General features: G+C 33.0%; 1 protein-coding gene and 1 long non-coding RNA gene across 2 annotated transcripts in view; one reads left to right on the top strand and one right to left on the bottom strand.

The window, feature by feature from the left end:
• Cpx (synaptic transmission protein complexin) overlaps nt 1-15,061 on the bottom strand; it is a 138,578-nt gene extending 123,517 nt beyond the window's left edge. The window contains exon 1 of the mRNA XM_072903057.1: nt 14,678-15,061. The gene's annotated coding sequence lies outside the window, so the exon portion shown is untranslated. The remainder of the gene's footprint in view (nt 1-14,677) is intronic.
• Nucleotides 1-18,467, top strand: part of LOC140671617 (uncharacterized) — a 156,171-nt gene extending 137,704 nt beyond the window's left edge. The window contains exon 3 of the long non-coding RNA XR_012047775.1: nt 16,281-18,467. This is a non-coding gene — a long non-coding RNA (uncharacterized lncRNA). The remainder of the gene's footprint in view (nt 1-16,280) is intronic.
• The last annotated feature ends 1,668 nt before the right edge of the window (nt 18,468-20,135 follow it).

The raw sequence follows: 20,135 nt of genomic DNA, 5'->3' as shown, positions 1-20,135 counted from the left end.
TTTTGGAAAGTTTTGCCAACTAATACGAGACCAATCTGTGAGGCAAAGTACGGTGTGGCCTTAATACCTTTCTCCAGATAACAAAGGGCGTCGTATGCATCAAGACTACCTATCGTGACTTAATGAGAGCGAACATTGAAATGCTTTTGTAATCGGATATAGTGGCTGGCATCTTTTGTATACGTTTAACGTTGCAATAACATTTCTCTTTTGTGCCGAGGTATTCATTGAGAGAGAAAGAGACATAAAAGAAAGAGAAAGAGAAAGTATGTGTAGGTTTGCCAAAAAAAAAAAAAAAAAAAAAAAAAAAAAAAAAAAAAAAAAAATTGGTTTTGATTACTCTTTGCAGCCTTCCGTTTTGAACAGGAGCATTATAGTATGTGTATATATACTTTTCTCTCAATATTTACATATATACTTAATATTATTCTCTATAACTCTGTGCAAACATTAGAGCGATGAGAAGCGATACCATCGGACTGATGATAACCTCTTGACTATTAATTAGTCGGACTATCCCTCAATTAACAGAGACTCAGATAGATGGAGCATTACAACGTACGACGGTGGCCAATTGCTTGACAAATATTTGTCCGTCAACAGTCCTTGCTTTGATTTTGGTAAATCACATATATATAAGTATTATAAATTATACAGAAGCGTCGCGTCCTCCTTTCCGCGTACGTAATAACATACTTGATACCTGATAGAAATTCCTTCGCTGTAATATAATTTATCTCGTATAGAGAACGACACAGAGTTTAGAAAATAATCATATCGACAGCTATGGTAATTTGCATGAGAGTAAACAAAGCCTGCGAAATCGATAATTCGAGACGTTCGTGCCCCGATTTATTGAGCGATTTCGAAATGGCTCTCATGGAAAAAAGTCAAGAGCGATGGCAGCTTATCAATATGGATGTGTTTAACTTGCTGCATAATGGACGAAGTTGGCATTCCGGATGGTATATAAAGAGTAATTATTACTCGGAACATTCGGACGGAAACTCGGTTAACTTGGATCTCCACTCGAGAAACTAATTGAAAGAATCCTTTCCTCTTCCATTCTCTCTCTCTCTCTCTCTCTCTCTCTCTCTCTCTCTCTCTCTCTCTCTCTCTCTAATCTTCCTTCCTTCTTAACTCTTTTTAGCCTCTAAAGTTTTTTACTCACTTCTGCTTTGTGCGTTTTGATCCTTTCCTTGCTAGAAACGCATAAATTTGTCGAATAATTTGCAAAAGATCTCATCGTAGAGAAACTTCCGTCTTCTTTGGCACGTTTAGAAAACAGATATTTCCTTGATGATCGGAAATTTTAATTTAATTCAATTTTGAAAAATTATAAACACATTTATCATTAAAAATGGAGAAAGGAGAAAAATGAAGGAAGGAGAAAAACAAATTCCATGAAATTAAATATTTTATCAAAGACTTGGTGTTTCTTGACACAAAACAATTTTAAAAAAGTTTTATTCTTTTTTTGATCTATTTTTCATAGAGTTTAAATTATATCCTAAATGTGAATTTTTCTCACAGAATGTATAATATGATATGTTTGAATATGCAAATTATATACTCGATGGTTAAAGTCACAAGAGTGTCGAGGTATATAAAAACGTTAGAATGACTTTTTATAGATATATACGCGCACAGTTATCGTGCCATTTTGCGCGATTCTATTTAAAAATATACCTTAATAACTGAAAGGATATTTTTGAATGAAACTGCACAAAACTATATTAAGTAATGCTGAAATCTTAATATCTGAACTGGCGAGCTAGCAAATACACACAATCTCCTATCTTGCAGTACCTACGTGCTTAACATCATAATTTATGCCGTGGAGAATTCATAAAGCCGTGCCCGAAACTAGATTTGAAAATATAATTTTAAAAATCTGCAAGATTGCACATATTAAAATATATTCTCTGATCTGTCTTGCTACCTTTCTGCAGTAGCATATTACTTGTTCTAGGGATCGCTTGAATATTTTACTTACTGAAGTAGACGGGGCGGGATATACGTGTATGCGGTCACGTGATGTACACATACATACTTTTGCGTATGCAGAGAACTTGGCAAGCTTCCCCTTGAAACTTGGGTAATCTTCGTCCGCAGGCGGTTGGTACCATCACACGTGCGCCTTTCTTCAACTTGAAAATGAGTCTTCTCACGGGAATTCGCTTGGCGGACTCGAGGTGGAAAAAGAGAAGCGCAAGATATGCGTCTCGAAAATCCTTGCCGGTCCAATGTGTAGGTAGGAACAGGCGGTTCTTCAAAAGTATATACTATATACGTTTACGCGTAAAATCCCATTGGGTGCAAGACCTTTGCGAGTTTTATGCGCGAATGCTCAAACTTTCTTCAGAATGATGACAAATGTCGAAACGAAATGTCGATGGCAAGTGATTAAAAACATTGGTGCTTGTGAGAATTATTGATTCGTTGATATTATAGCGAATCCTTCTCTCTTCAGCAGAAACGCTTCCCCGATAGGACTAGACAAGGTATGATGGATTTTCCTTTCAAATATTAAACTTCTAATTAAATATGACCGGTAAGATAGACACTTTTTCTCGTATATTAGATCGAACCATTATTTAGTTTTCATTAACGACGTAGTGACTTTCATAAATAATGATGAAAAAGTCTAGACGTTAAATCGATGCGAGAAGCACGCGCCGCTTGTTACTTCACTCGATGATGTAACGAGGATGAATTTTCATAAAACATATTCTACGAGATCTTATTAATTCTATAGTTTTACATGCCGAGAACTATATTGCAGGCGAATCGACTCCTTGTTGCTTTCAATATTCCCCAGGCACTTACTTTGCGACGCCAATTTTATGAAGCAGTTAGCGGCGCTAACAAGTTATCGAAGTGAGATTGAAGGAAGATACCCAACGGCTCGAATATATATCAACGCGGATAGAAACTACGCTTTAGTTTGATCAGTTTACTGAAACTCGCCCTTCGGCTATTTTGATTACACCAAGCTAGATTTCTATCGTACACACGTCGAGAGAGACAAAACGTCTCAAAACTATACCGATTCCTTTTTACGAGAAATTTTTGAAAGGAAACGAGGAAGAAATTTCAATGAATTTTTAAAAAATCTAAAGAATTTTTTTTTTTTTTTTTTTTATATCAAACATACAAACATTTAACCAGGTGCCAGATGCAGCAACAACCGACAAGTGAATTACAAACGCAATCGAAAAGGTAACTAAAGCAAGAAATCTTTCAAGCAGGTCACAGTCGTTAAAATGAAATGTGCGGCAGAGAGTTGTAGCCGGCGGCGATGGCGGCGATGGCGGCACATCGCGAATCAGCTGATAAAATTCTCGGTTTATTCGGAAAAAGTTGGCCCGGGGGCTTTGGTGGATTTTACCAAATTAAATCGACCGAATGGACCGTCGCGGTTTTTGGGCGAGTCGACCAATTTTACGTACAACTATAGGATTACATGTCCGAAAGTCCGCGGGGGATTTTCCCTATAAAGTACCGCTTTCCATGTAACAGATCGAAAGACATGTTTGCTTTATTCTCTGAGAATAAATAAGATGAAGGATACTTTGACTGCTCTCGACATCGTTGACTCTTCTCCGAGTATCGGGATAAAGACATATTCGCTTTGACAAGCCGTAAACAATAAGATTTTTTTATCTGTTTTTATAGTAGATGATCATAAAAACATTGTGCAAGTAAGATACGGCTATTGAGTTCAGCCATCGAGCGCCTCGTCTGAAAGATGAAAGTCATATATGTATGCTCCACTTTCACGGACACACTTATGACCCATATTCCTCCACAGTTTATGACGCAAGTTGTAAAACCGTCTGTTGGGGAGCCTCTAAACTTGATAAGAACCTAAGTCACCGAAACGTCGAAATGTTATGTAAAAGTTTACTCTGATAAATCTGACGTGTGTATTACTGGTTACGGTGTCCTATTTTAAACAAAACTCTCGAGCTAGAAATACTACCGGAGACTGCTTGGAGAATGCTTGCAACGTTTCGTATCAAATCAGACATTTCACACAATTTCTACGTTCACTTTTATTTCATGCTAAATACTAGACCTTTGGTCGCGCAAATTGCATTTATCCTCGTTTTTCAAAACAATAGCTTCCTCCATAATAAATGATTCGAAAAGAAGAAGGGACACGAAACTTCGACACAGTCGTCGATAAAACGTCGGTCGGGGATAAAAGCGGCTAAGCAAGGCTAAGCATTTGTCGACGCGCCAAGTCGGACCGCGGTCCTATCCGGAAAAACTTTCTAAATATATTGAGAGACTCCTGAGAGATTTCCAATGTTCAATGCGGATTCTGTAAGATCTCCGTTTCTCCATTTTTCCACTTTTTTACTCGGTTCTCTACCATCTTATCAAAAAAAATAGACTGTTGTCTCTCAGTCTCTATTTAACAACATACACATGTTGTACACATATATATATATATATATATATATATATATATATATATATATATATATATATATATATAGCACATTACAGTTAGATTAATCATTTCAATACAATTTAGAGAGACGATAATCAAATTCTTTAACGTGAAATACACAGAGGACTAATATACAATAAATTATTAATTTAGATACATGTATGTGTGGAAATTTGATAATAAATAGATATCAAAAATCAAATTAATCTAAATATAGGTAAAGAATTTTTGTCGCAAAAGAACTTGTCAAAGAATACATCTTGTGTGTGTGCATATTTATGGTGTATATCGCGTACTAGCGATTTGTAAATTGTACACGTGTCTTAATTTGTCTATACGCACACAATAATCTCTTACTTTAATTTAACTTTACGCTACATTACGTATGATTTTATCGCAAAATTAACAAAATAACGTTTGACATCAATAATTTTATATATCACTAAAAAAAGAGAAAGAGAGAGAGAGAGAGAGAGAGAGAGAGAGAGAGAGAGAGAGAGAGATTAATTAAGAAGAATAAAGACACTTATGTTTATCCGTGAATGAATTGTACATGAAATCTTCGTTTGTATATTCGTTAGTAATGTTGGAAGTTCGATCAAATCTTCATCGGAATTTACAACTTGTACGATCAAGAACCTACCTAGCATCAAGTATTTTCAACAGGGACTCACGCGAAATATGCTCTAGGCACTTTAACCGGATGCTTCTCTATGGTGCTCCAAAGAGCTTAGAGCACTTTCGTGGATGTCAGAAAAACTTTTCTTATTATCGAGCGTTTTATCGTTAATGCATCCTCTTCGCATAGCATTTGACCGTAAACTTAACGTATTTTCATCGTTGACTTAAAACCTATCGAAATTTTTCCCATTACGTCAGATTTTCATCAATAGTTGAACGATATCGATAAAGAAAATACATGAAAACGCGTGAAAAGAAAAATCTGTATTCAAGAATTTAAACACACAAAAACTATAAGTTTCTATAGCTGTAAGAAAAAATTATTCACTTTATTAAAATTTATTTAATTTAAATGATTCTTATTTATTTTAATAATTCTCAAAAAATTGGTCCGTAATTAATGTGGATTATATTTACGTGATTTCATCATACATTATTATTATATTCATTTACAGCATTACATAATATGATTTGAAAAATATTTTATCAATTTATTTTCAAGGAACGAAGTAATAAGTAAATTAAGGAAACTTTATCTCAACTCTGATAAAGTGCAACTTTTAATTGCTGAAATCATTATCAATCAGAAAGATTGATGAACTTTATCAAAGCTGATGTAATCTTTCTGATTGGTAAAGATTTCAAAATAAAGTTTCAAACATTCTATCCAAACATTTAATCCTTTACATATTTATAGACAATTGCATCTTTATATTCCAACATCGTTTATCAGAGACTCGTGCGTTTGTTTGAATGTGTTTCTCATTACTTTGCCGAATATTATTTCAGTAATATTCCGAACGTAAGCAATTTGGAACGTGAGTGGGTTTCCTCAGCGAGCAGATCTGTAAATAATCTCGACCCATCTCGCGCATCGATCCCAAATAAAGAGAAACAAGAGCACAAAATGCCTAATACGTGAGAGTTTTTAGTGAGTTCTTTTTGGCGAGTTGGCCAGTTTTGGGAGAGAATATTTCGAGGAGAGTATTTTATTCGGTAGATATAGCTGCGCCAGAAGAAGAACCGAACGGGCGAGTGGTAAAACCCAACTATGAGCAAACAGTAATATGGATGGTTTTACGCTAGGAGAAAACGGACAGTAGAAGCGGCCGCCAGCCGCCAGCCGCCAGCCGCGGCCGCAGCCATACCGAGGAAATCCAGAAAAATCGTTTTCTCTTTTGTACGCGATGTGGTGGATAAAAATACGCTGAACGTGCAATTTCGCTTTCGCGCTCGCCTTTGTAATAACCACTCTATATCTCTTTTATCCGCCACGTCGTTGTTCCCCCGTCTTGGAAAAAAAAAAAAAAAATTTTGCATTGAAAATAAAAAATCGTTTACTACGCAGGGTGTTCTCTGTCGTACCTTTGAATAAACTGATAAACTACTTTTCAAACTAATATTGTCTAACGATATAAGCGAATACGTGATTTACATTTTAATTGGAAAAATTTCTAAAAATTATTATGTCAACGTCTTTTTGTATCGTATTTTAGAATTGTTTCAAATTAATTGTAAGAGAATAAATCTTTTTCTTTATTTATATATACGTACAATATGTGCAGTTATATCATAGATACGTTTTATAAAATATATTATAAATAGGCAAAGAGAGAGACATACATATATACGTATATAATAATTCTCTATACTTTATCTTATTAATCGTATATTAATTTTAAAAAATTGTTGCTTTAAAATTGAAGCTTTAATAAATATACTTTAACCTTTTATAAATTTTTACTCATCTCTCTGTTTATTTCTCACAGAATTACACGTCCAACTGATGAGATAAAATAATTCAATAACTATGTTATGCGGCCAGAGTTAATTGTCAGATTACTTCAATGTACGTTGTAAGCGTGTGAATTTTAATTAATCTGAAAATTTCTTCTGAAACGACGGCAATGAACGAATGCAACGCGAAAAAGAAAACAGCTGCGATATATCAATGTCGTACAACCACAAAAGCATCTACGAAATCCGGACAAGACTGTGTTTTTACGAACGTTCTCTTTTGCCGGTGAGAGGCAAATTGCGGAATGTACGCCGCGCCCTGGTTCTTTTATTGCGTCGCGCGGAAAATACATGCACGTTCTGAATAGTGCAAAAGCAAATACATAGTTCCGTTTAAAGCAGAAACTCTCTTATTCTCCGTCTCACACACACACACACACACACACAACACTCCAACTTTTTTGAGGTCACAAATTCCTTTAAAATTTATAATCAAATCTTATAAACATGTCATTAAGAAAATAAATGAGTATAACTTGGAATATATATTTTTGAAAGCTTATTTCTTTTTGATAAAATATTGAAAACGAAAATATTTCAATCAAATAAGAAAGTAACACTTAAAAAAATATTTTATATTTTTTTATATTTTATAATGTAGATAGATTTCTAGATGTCTCAATTAAAATTTATCGCTACCTTTTGTATCTGTTAGAATATTGTTTGTCGCGTATAGAATTTGTAGCAGCAATATTCCAGAAAATTTCAATCCCATTGCCAAATATTAATCACAAATATAATTATCCTTGACAATAGGCCTTAAAGCGAGGCATCGCGGAAAAATTTTCTGCCTAAATTACACTAATAGTAACTAATAGACAGATATAAATTCTGTCTCTGTCATTTAAATTGATCAAGTGCAAAATATATGCAGCATCACGGTAATAATTGCTAATAATTTATTTATCTATTTCATTTAATTTTTTTACACCTAGAAAATTTTTGTTGAAGTTGCAAGATCATTTTTTGGAGTGAATCGTTAAAATTGTTAAAAGAAAGAAATTTTTTTTTTTAAATTTTTGGCTTACTGTCTGTTTTAGGGTAAATTTTCTTATCGATCTTTCATAACGAAACAATTTAGAGCTTGGGATGGATGCATTTAAAAAACAGGTTGAATTTCACTGAAATAAACAATCGTACAATGAATTATACCAACTGAAACGTCCGTTAAACTTTTGAAAATATTGGTATGATGAAGTATAAGGGAACAATAACAATATTGTTCGCTGTTGATGCGCGAGGACCTAGCGCGTGCAATCTGCACGCCTGGCATTGTCTCGTTAATTAAACGGATAAGCCGTCGTCGCGAGACGATGACGACGACGGTGACGGCGACGACGCGGACCACGCGGGAGTTGACGTCGAGCGGAGGCGAACGCCGTACGACACACGACATACGACGTGTCGTACAAAGCGGCGGAAACGTTTGACAGGGTTGACGGACGTAGCCACAGATAACAAAGTTGCGACGACGGTAGCATCGGTCGGCGGAGAGTGAAGAAGAGAAGATTTCAAAGCTGAAGAGAGGGATAGAATCATATGTGGAAAAGAGAAAACAAGCATCTATTTATATATTGCCGTCCAAGATCCTCTTTCCATTCTGTTACACAATGTGTATACTACAAATATGCAATGCATATGTACAGCGGTTACTGTTACTTAATTTGTATCAACCAAAGTGATGATAATTCCATCTGGAATTCAAAATATAGAGGGTTGTGGAAATATATAAATAATATATTCATACTTGTGCGTGTAAAAAGATACGCCTCTTTAGAGATGACGCATGCTCAGGTAAAAAGACTCGAGTTTATTTTTCTCTATTGCAGTTGTCTTTTTCTTTTTTAAGGGATTCCCCATGTGATCGCGTACACGAGATATGCGCGAGATGGAAAAATAGATGGAACAGGCTCGTCCCACAGGAGGGTGAACAATGCTGTCAAACCTCCGATCAATTTTTCACTCACGTAATTCCTTCGTGCTGTACAATTTTCCCATATATTATTTGCCAAGTTGAACTCACCAGCATCAGTGAAGATCGAGTCGATTTGGAAATTCTTCATTTAAATCTGTCCCTCGGTCATTCGGTCTTATGTATTTCTCGTCCTGCCATGCCATGCGTAAACGTAGTTCAGAAGAATAAAAAATATAAGGAAATAGATTACAATAATGAGTTTGCAGAAATCGTGAGACGCTTTAGAAATAGAATAACGATTGTAAATGAAAAAAAAAAAAAAAGGATCTTGCAACTTCAACAAAAATTTTCCAGTTGTAAAAAATTCACTGAAATTATTAGCAAAGTAGATAAATTATTAGCAAATACCGTGATGCTGCATATATTTTGCACTTGATCGATTTAAATGACAGAGACAGAATTTATATCTGTACTATTAGCGTAATTTAGACAGAAAATTTTTCCGCGATGCCTCGCTTTAAGGCCTATCGTCAAGGACAATTATATTTGTGATTAATATTTGACAATGGGATCTAAATTTTCTAGAGGTACTAATGTTGCTGCTATAAATTCTATACGCGACAAACAATATTCTAACAGATGCAAAAAGTAGCGATAAATTTTAATTGAGACATCTAGAAACCTATCTACATTAGCAAAATATTTTTTTAAATGAATAAGTCTGAGATATTAGGGAGTTTTCAACTTTTTAAAAAATTAATAATATTAATTAAACGTACTTTTCTCCTCATAGTAAATTCTCTCATTTTCTTCATAATAATTTCGCAAAAGCAATGTTCTCCGAGTTAATGCTACACAGGTATACTAGTTTTATGAACACACAGCGTATTTAATTTACTGCAATACGTCAGAGCGCATTATCGCTCCTCCTGTAAAGTTAGTAACTACATTTTCTGCGCGTCCACGATCCTTTGTTACTCTTCACATACACTGGCCTCTCTTTTCGCCGTTTTAATGCAGATATGCGAGTATCGAGTACATGACTGTGAGTACGATGCTGCAGGGCATCGCTAATAGATGCTAAATACAATTTTGCTGATAGGTACGAGCCACCTTCGGAGGAACAGATTTTAGCCAGAGTAGAATATTAATTAACGTCGTGCAATTCCATTAAAATGGCGCACTGTCTAAAGGATATATCCATTAATCGTTAATAGCCTATTTAGCGCGACACGTGTGTGGGATTTATTCGAGCATTGCCACACTCTTTGTACTCACGTTATTACCTTACTAAACGAACAAATATGTTGCATGCGTAATAATTATAATTTGATAATAAAAATGTTAAATATTAATTAATTATTCACAGTGCTGGTCGTTGCAACGAAATTCATATATTTAAATTTCAACATACATCATGAAACATATATCATGAAATTCGACAATATTATAATCCGACAATTATTATGAAACTCACTGTATTAAATATCGCTGTATTATATATTAAAAATCTCTCTTTTCTACGTGATTATGTTAACTTTTTTTTATAAAGGAACGAATTTCTATACAAGATACGTTTGTTTCCAAAGTACACGTATGTGTATGTATGTACGTACGTACGTACATATTATAATAATCAATAACTCGATGCCCGATTAAAATAGTACCGTTATTATTAACGATATTAATGTCGATGTTATTTAAAAAAATTCTTTGTAAAAGTTTGGTACGCATAAAAATTTCTATATATTGCAGTTAATACTCATTAATTCGACAGAAATTCCTATTTTCAATCCGAACCTATTGACAATTTTTCAGAAAGCGAAAACTGTTGAATCCTCTGTGGAAGGATTGCCACATATTCTTGATGCAATTTCACTTCTAAATCGTTGCATATACGAAAGAATGAGGTAAAATATCTCTGGGGATTTTGCAAAATGGCAGATGTAGTAGTGACTTACCGTTCGTTTCACTTTCTTTCGAAAAATCAACTCTTGAACGATTGCAATATTAACTCCACGAAACCTTATGATTTTCCTGATTAATTATGAGATTACGATTGATCGTATAAAAACGAAACAGGGCTATAATAAATCACATGGTTGAATGAATCGTGGACATAATGTTTCTCCATTTCTATCTGCTTTTTTTTTCCTGTCTTCTCTCTCTCTCTCTCTCACACGTTGTGGTCTTAATGTACAAAAACGAGGAAATGGCTTGAAAGCGACCAATGGAATGACAGTTTAGGAGGACTGATGTGATCTAGGGATTCTCTCGCCTGAGACATTTCTTTTTCCCACAAAAAAAAATCTGGAACGAAGACGACAGGAGGGCACATTTGGAAATAAATTATATATTTAATATAAATCTTTATGTCATATGAAAATTAAGAGGAATTAAATTTAAATTTATGTATACATATATACAAATATACAGAAAATATTTAAATTTGATATCTCATCATCCAGGTAATTGTAAATACAGTTATCGATCCATAAGAGCTAATAAATATAAATAAAATGTTTGATTTGAGAACAATAAATTTAAAAATTAAAAGTAAAAAATATTTTTACGCCAATCTGATATTATAATCATAAATTGTTAATAATTTTATTTTTTTTAAATAATTTTTGCGAGTGCGTTACAAAGGAATAGCGAGTCTATCTTTTCAAAAAGAACTAGTTTATTCAAGTGACTCTTTCTAGCTTGAAAAATCCGAACCACATCTTTTAAATATAAATGTTTAAGCAAAAAACTAAATTTTCCATAAATTCTGTTCTTTGCGAGAGAAGTCGGGCATACTTTGTGAAATAAATTAAACGCATGCACATTCTTAGTACAAAGAAGTCTTTTCTGCGTTTCATATTTTTGTTACCGCCATTTTAAACCCTTTTCTTGCACGAGATTAAAAAAAATTTCTTCTCTCAAAGATACATAGAACAATGAGCGGAGATACACATCTCTGTTCTATCTCCTTAATAACGTATGTCGAGTATATGCAATCATCAAGTTCATACACAAATACTGACACGAGTAGTAATTTAGCAGTCTGCGAGTGAATCGCGACTACTAATCGAGATTTACTTGCCTTTGCACGCACTCATCAGCATGCACACCCATCTACATATTTTATGCATTGAACAGCAAGAGTCTCTCTCTTTCTCTCTCTCTCTCTCTCTCTCTCTCTCTCTCTCTCTCTCTCTCTCTCTCTCTCTCTCTCTCTCTCTCTCTCTCTCTCTCTCTCTCTCTCTCTCTCTCTCTCTCTTTCTCTCTTTCTCTCTCTCTCTCTCCCTCTCTCTCATTTGATACTCTGCCAATGACAAAGCATGGTAATTTTTATAAAGTTGATACCATATGTAATTATATGTTTAAAAATATTTTTATTCGAGACATGTGACAAAATATAATTAGGGCTTTAAATCATGCGTTTTGTTATCGATATCTAGTATTTTCTTTGAAATATTAAATATTTTACATTGTTTGATCTTGCTTTTAAACACAGATACTATGATATAAGGAAACTTTAATAAAACTTTACTACTCATCTCTCTCACATACGTAATTCTAATTTCATATTCTCGTATTTTCTCATAACTTTTATTTCACGTACTATAAAATAATATAGCATATCAAAAATTTTTTTCCTTAATAATATTTGACGAAATGCTTCGTACGATTATATGATTTCTGTACGAAAATAAATTGAAATAAATAGATTTTCAAGATTTTCTTCATTAAAGTAGTAAATAAATTTCTCTGTACAGTCTGCGCAGAGACAAGATTTATATCGTATATATTAGTAGATATTATTTAAATGGACCTTTCTGCTAATAGATGACAGCACCTTGTACGAGGTCAGAAACCACAAGAGAAAACTCTAATAAACTAAAATATACTATATATTGTATGTATGTAATACAACCGATATTTTAAAAAATCCAATAAAACTTGAAACATTAATAAAAAGCTGTAGAAAACTGAACACACGCTCTCTTCGTTTGCATCATTTATTTAAATGCATTTTAATTTAAAATAAAAATGTTATACATTGAAACAAATCAGCCGATATTATTTTAAATTCCTTGAAAAAAGTCAATACTTTTACACTAAGTTTTCAATTTATTAACATTTATTAATATTTAGAACGTACAGCTTGAATAAATCAGAATTTTCTTTTAAAAGGCAGACTCGATATATTTTATTGAATTAAATGCAATTTTTAACTTTATGCATTATAAATTAAATTATTACTTTAAATGCAATATATTATTTGTAATATATATAGAAATTACTGTAAAAAAAGGTAATTTTTATATTGTATTCTATATTATATTCTGTATTAGCAGTTTACAATTATAATATAAAAAAAAAAAAAAAAAAATTTGCACAAAAGTAGGTGCCTTTACAAAATATCAAAGTTTATTTTTTCAAAGATTCTTTAACGTACACTTTGCAGGTTTGCAAATTTTTATACAGATAATATAATTATCAAATAGATACAAATACAGTATAATATTTTTTTATTACCATCGAATAGGCTCACTTGAGCAAATAGTTTGTATGATAAAAAATATAAAATATATACAACTTTTAATAAAACACACATAATACATAAATGTAAAAAAAATTTTAATATTTTTTACAGCTTGAAATAATCCGTCGATGAAAAATCTAATCCATTTTTATACGAAATACTATTAGCATTGGATACGAATAGTGGATATTAGTAGTGGATAGTATTAATAATGGATACGAAAAGTTTAAAAGAATTTTCAACAGTTTTGTTTATTTTTACCGTATTACTTCAATATTATAATATAATGAAAATAGAAATATATTATAATACATGTGTTCTAAATTAGTCGCTATACGCTTGAAATTTATGCTATTTCAAAGTTAATATAATCATAACATAATTAACATTCATATTTCTCAAAAATAAATTTATCTTGCAAAATTGTTAATTTAAATTTATAATATTGTCGAAAGCTGCACATATCTAATTGAGATGTAACTACAATATAACTTTGTGTTTTTAAAAAAAATGTTAAATTTATGTCCAAATATACTTATGCAAAATCTAAATGAATTTAGATATATCCGCGTATAAATGTGTCTTTACATAATAATTTCAATAATAAGAATCACAAATTCGACTTTTAAATATAATTCTGAACTTATAACGCTCTATGTGCCTTACAATAGTAAGTAAGTTTCCATAGTTATTTGCAAGAGAGAAAAAGATTTTTCAAATTAAGGGATGTAAAACTGGAAGAAATAAATCTGTCATGGAAAAAGTTTTCTAAAAAGTAAAACTTTGATCCTCCGAAGACAAATCTAACTTTAAATCCGAAAATTTGTGCAGAACTGATAGACAAATTTACACACGTACACACATACATGCCTTATGTATGTATGTATGTATGTATGGGTGTGTGTGTATGTGTGTGTGTGTGTGTGTGTGTGTGTGTGTGTGTGTGTGTGTGTGTGTATGTGTGTGTGTATGTGTGTATGTGTGTATGTATGTGTGTATGTATGTATGTATGTATGTATGTATGTATGTATGTATGTATGTATGTATGTATGTATGTATGTATGTATGTATGTATGTATGTATGTATGTATGTATGTATGTATGTATGTGTGTATGTGCCTATGTGTAAACATGTATATATATATATATACACACACATATGTATACACATAGGCACATACACACATACATACATACATATGTATACGCATAGATGGAGAAAAAGGGTTGCATTTGCGAGTAGAAAGTAGACGCATAAAGGTAGACGCGCGATAGGTCGCCCACTCACCTCTCTCGTTGCGCCGCAGGTAGGATCCGCAGCCGGTCGAAGCGGACGAAGCAGCGGGGGTTGCACGACGACTATATGGGCCGAAAGTAACCGAAAGCACGCGGCAAGACTTCCGTTGACGTGGACGGTTACTACGCACGCCTCCCCGGTCACCGCTTGGCCTTCCCTGCCTCTGCCAAGCGGGGAAGAGGAGAAAAGTGGAGAGAGATACAGGCGGGTGAACAGAAAGAGAGAAAGAGAGAGATAGAGATAGCGTATGCGATGCGGCGAGAGATCGAAGTCTCGTGGCAAACGTTCGTAGACTGAGTGAACCCTGAGTTCAGACTGAGCGGCGCTTAGGCGACATTAGCGCCGTGCAGCGGGGGGCGAAGGAGTCACCATCGATCCGCCGAGGATGGTATGGGAAAAGCCCCCTGGACGAAAGGGAGGGAGGGAGAGAGGGTCGGGACGGCAGGAGGCAGGAGTGCAACGGGGATCGGGGATCGGGGATCGGGTGGGTACCCTCACTGGCGGAAAGACAAGGATGACAAGGATAAACCCCGAGAGATAGAGAGGCGAGGTTACGGTTACGGTAAGACGTACCACCGTCTCACCCTCGCGTTTCACCCTCGCGCGTCTCGCGTCTCGCGTCTCGCGTCTCGCGGTGGCAAAGGATCCAAGAGAGTCGCGATCCGAGCGTGCGACGCGAGCGTGGACAAAGACAGTAGAGACCTAAGAACTCCCCCTGTGCCCCGGTCCCGGTGTGCTCGCGCTCTTTTACTCCCTCGCAAATATTTCACCTCTCCCCTCCATCATTTTTCATCCATTTCTCTCCATTCCTCTCACGAGTCTACCCTTCTCTTTCCTTTCCCGCGCTCTTTTCCTCCCCTTCTCCCCGCTTTCTCCCCCTCACCCTCACTAGCTCTACCTCTGCTCAATCTCTCTTGCCGCCTACCGCCACGCCTCTTTCCTCGTCTTCGTCTTCATCTTCGTCTTCGTCTTCGTCTTCGTGTATCTTTCACAATCTCTTTTCTCCTCTCTTCATCTCCGAATATATATATATATATAAACAACATAAAATCATTAAATATGCTTTAAATTTAATGCACGTTGGTCCAGAATATCAACAAATTTATAAGATAAAATAGAAATATAAAATAGAATTACAAAATAGAAAAGCATGAAAAAAAGAGAAAGATTTTATCGCGCAAACCTGATTGCGGAGCTTTATCTTGTCTATAAATTCAGACAGCATCCCTTCAGATCAAAGCTCGTTATATCTGTTGACTGATCAAACTGCATTGGATTTAAACGTGCTCATGTGACTCTGGCAGACAAATGTCAAGTGCATGTTGTTGATCGCGAATATACCAGATGCAAGACGAAGGTTCTTTGAGATCCTTCCGGTGTGTGACCGGAAATTGTATAATTTCCTCACATTCTGCATTTATAATAGTTTGCTTTGCCGTGTATACCGATATGTCATGTACGCATACACATTTTATGATATAGCTGCAAAATTTCTAGTGTTTTTACTCTACAAAATAATATAAAAAAATTTTTTAAATTCATATTTTGCTACAAATTTTATTTTAATTTTTTATTTTTATTTCAATTGTTGCAGAAAAACCACGATGGCACGTGCGATGGAAAGATGTTTGCGCCCTAGGGCTACCCCTTTTAGAAAAACTCTTCCCTTTGTTTTATACCAGTCTGAATGATTTCAACGTCAAAATGTCAAAATACTTCTCCTTCACATATATTCTGATTTTGAGAAAAATAGCGACCGACTAGCGATAAATAAGCCAAATATTGCAACGTTATGCAGATTTTATCTCTTCGCTAAACAACACAAGTTTTCACGTAGAACAAGAGACATGCAAGTCCCCCTTGTCCCTTCTTTTTCTCCTATATTTCTTCAAAATTTATCGAGTCACTTCTTTGTCAATATGTTTAATATTTCATAGATTATTCAAATTATTATTCATCGATCTTACGCGATTAACATATACGCTCTCTGCTTTACAATATTTCCTTCCATTTGATTAAAAATAAAGTTATTTATTACGTGTGTTACATGCTTTTAAGCCTGTTATAATTTATATAACATTTGAATACTATAGGCGGCAAAACTGTTCCCCGTTGATTGTAATTACCGTCATGTCAATTTTTTTCATCATTTGAAATGTTTCGCGTATCGTTACGAAGATGAGTGAATTATTAACTTATTAGCACCCATCCCCCGGTATCTAAAAAGTTGATAAATTTTATATTATCGTATGACATCTATCCCGAAAGAATTGCGTATCAAAATTATTGCGAAAAGTCCATCATCTGTCCGAAAGCCATTTAGATTTATTGAAATACGTGAAAAAAATGTCACATATCATATTGATTATATTACTATAGCGATTATATTGCTTTTAAATGAAAATGTTACGTAAAGTTATACTGAATGTTAAAAAAATTTTTTCAAAAAGAAGAACATAATATTTTGATTAAATTCAAATATCACTTGATCGATAGTATCGAAATACTATATAAACAATCGCCAATATTTCTGTAGTAATAAATATAAGCATGTGTATATGTGTGATTTTGCGATGAAAATTTGTTCGCTAAATTAATACAACGTTGGCGAGCATTGATGAATATTCGTAAAGTGATTAGAAGATTCGGGAAACTGTCGAAAATTTATTCATCGAGGAATGGCATGCCATTCGTACCGATGGCTATTATCATTGCTAACTGGAACAAGGTAAAAGGTCCAATTTACATTTTGCGTATAGTTTCAAATAAATACGTAAAACATACAAATTTAATTTTTACCAAGATTATATACTTATATTTTAGCAATATATATATATAAACGTAGTTTTTTTTATATATATATAAGAGCAGAAAAGCAAAACTAATATATTTTCGTGTATTTTAGTAGGTTTATATTAAAATTGTTGCTTTGGATTCTGGAGTGAAAAAAAAAACACTTATTTCATTGCTTTTCGATAGATTGCAACATGCATACTGCTGATAAATGTGAATAATTTACATTCTACATTATCTTAATTATGTCGCATTACATATGCATTACTTATTTCTATTGGTAAACAAAAATGTTGCAAAGTGTATATTGATATTATATATAATGTTAAGGCTAAACGCGCTTAAAAAAAAACCAAATATACATTATTTAGTAAAGAATAAAGACGAAAATAAATATATACCTATATTAGAGCCACGTAAAAAAAAAATTATGATTAGTATACACCATTCTGTAAAGTAAATATTACACTTAATGTAGCACTTGATAAGATTTAAATTAATTACGATATTTCTGATGCAAAAAAATCTTAATTAATTTCAATTTGTTAATTCGATTGTATCTACCAGGTACTTTGTAATAAACAGGACTCGGGCAATCATCATTGCTTATGCCTGAAGGGTAAAGACATCATTATTCGTATGTATTTAAAGCACCATTCTCTGCACATTTATTTCCAATCAATGTGCTGTTAGATTAAAAGTAAACAATGCCTACAGCACTCTATTGCGTTTATCGTTCAGCAATAATTTTAACAGTCTCGGACATAAGCAATAGTAACATTCAAGTCCAGCTATAATAAGATTACATTATCCACTTTATAATGATATATGATGTGGCTTTACAAGAGAAATGCTTCGCTGAATTCTATTTGGCATACTTTGTGATCGACATAATTACTGCATGATTTTCCAATAATCAATGAGGAATGTCAGTGGCACATATTACGTATTCATATGTATATATATATATATATATATATATATATATATATATATATATATATATACTTTGTGCGCGTTTTAACGTATCGGTGATATACAACTACCTATTTGTCTGAATTTTTAAAACTACAATCAAGAATTTATCGATTGCAAAAAAAATGATGAAAAAAATAAACATTTAGTAATATTCTTCTTCCGAACTGTCTTATCTATAGAATATCACAGCATACTTTTATTCGATTTCGTATTTATATATATAATAATAAAGTTTACTTATAATATACTAAGCCAATGAAAAACGTATTCACACACACACAAACACACATTCACGCACACACACACACATACATAGAAAGTATAAAACTGACCTCAAATATAATGTCGATATTATACATCTTTTTTCGAAGAGAGTACAGTATATACTCCCCCTCCTTCCCAAATGATATAATGTGTCAAAGTTTTTCATACTGTTCTTTTCTCTATCTCGAATGTTATATTATAATATATATTCGTTAATATCCAACTATGTCTGTCATTATCCAAATATGAAGAAAGTTTTATTTTATTTTTAAGTAATTTTTTTTTGTTACAATGTTTCTAAATAATTTATCTAGTTAAAGTAATAAAGTCAGATTTGAATATAGTATGCTTTTTTAACAATATTGAAGATACAAAATAAAATGAAAAAAATATATTCAAATCAATTAGTGGAATAAAATTTTATAATATCATGATTTTTTTATAAATGCCTATTTTCGCAAGAATTTCGGCTACAAAATTATAATTTTGGTATTGACCAATTGTCGTACTGTTTTTAGCTAATAAAAATCTCGAAAAAAGAAAAAGATATTTATTTCACATAATGCGATAAAATATAATAACCAGAAGTAAAAATTTCTTTATATGATTATAAAACATATATTTTCTTACGTTTTTGCTCATAATAAACTCTCATGATTTCTTTCGCTGATTTTTATAATCCGGCACTTTGATTTTCTCTAACATAAAATATACATCTCATTCCGTAATTAGGAAAACAATTTTAATTAACGGGTTGATTCTGAATGTATTTTTTTCAAAGATTTTATTTTTTTAAATTCCGAGAAAATCTGTGGAAAAAAATCGAAGTTTCTTCTTTTGTTCTAAATGATTTTAAAGTTTATTTATGATAATAGATATAATAAAACTTTTAGAAATTTTTAGAATTTTAATTTTAGATCAAATCCACATTTTAGTTACTCTCTGGTTCCCTAGTGTTTATTACTTCCTTTGCTTTACTTTCCCATTGTTTTACATTTGCATGATTATGTATAATGTATAAGGTAAAAAGTTCGCTAAGAAAGTGGTAAATAATAAGAGAAGATTTGGATTACTTAATGGACAAACAATCGCTTGATAAACAAAAGTCTCAAATTCGATCTAATCATCTCTTATATAAAAGATAGATAAAGCAAGAGATTGAAAGAAAACATTAAAATTTTCAGCTATAATAAAACAAACGAGAGAGGAAAAAATTAAACTGATTCTTTTTGTATAAGATTATGATATATATCTCAATATAAAGAAATCCAAAAGCAAAAACAATAGAGATTCAAAGAGTAATTAATACAAGAAAAACTCGATCGCAATTCCAATCGCTATGCATTCGCTGTGAAAAAAATATTTGTTTTCTAGTTATAAAGAATCCACATGATATACAATCGTCTACCCACAC

The sequence above is a fragment of the Anoplolepis gracilipes genome, chromosome 12 (assembly GCF_047496725.1).
Source record: "Anoplolepis gracilipes chromosome 12, ASM4749672v1, whole genome shotgun sequence".
Lineage (NCBI taxonomy): Eukaryota > Metazoa > Arthropoda > Insecta > Hymenoptera > Formicidae > Anoplolepis > Anoplolepis gracilipes.
This window is presented reverse-complemented; position numbering and strand designations above follow the sequence as displayed.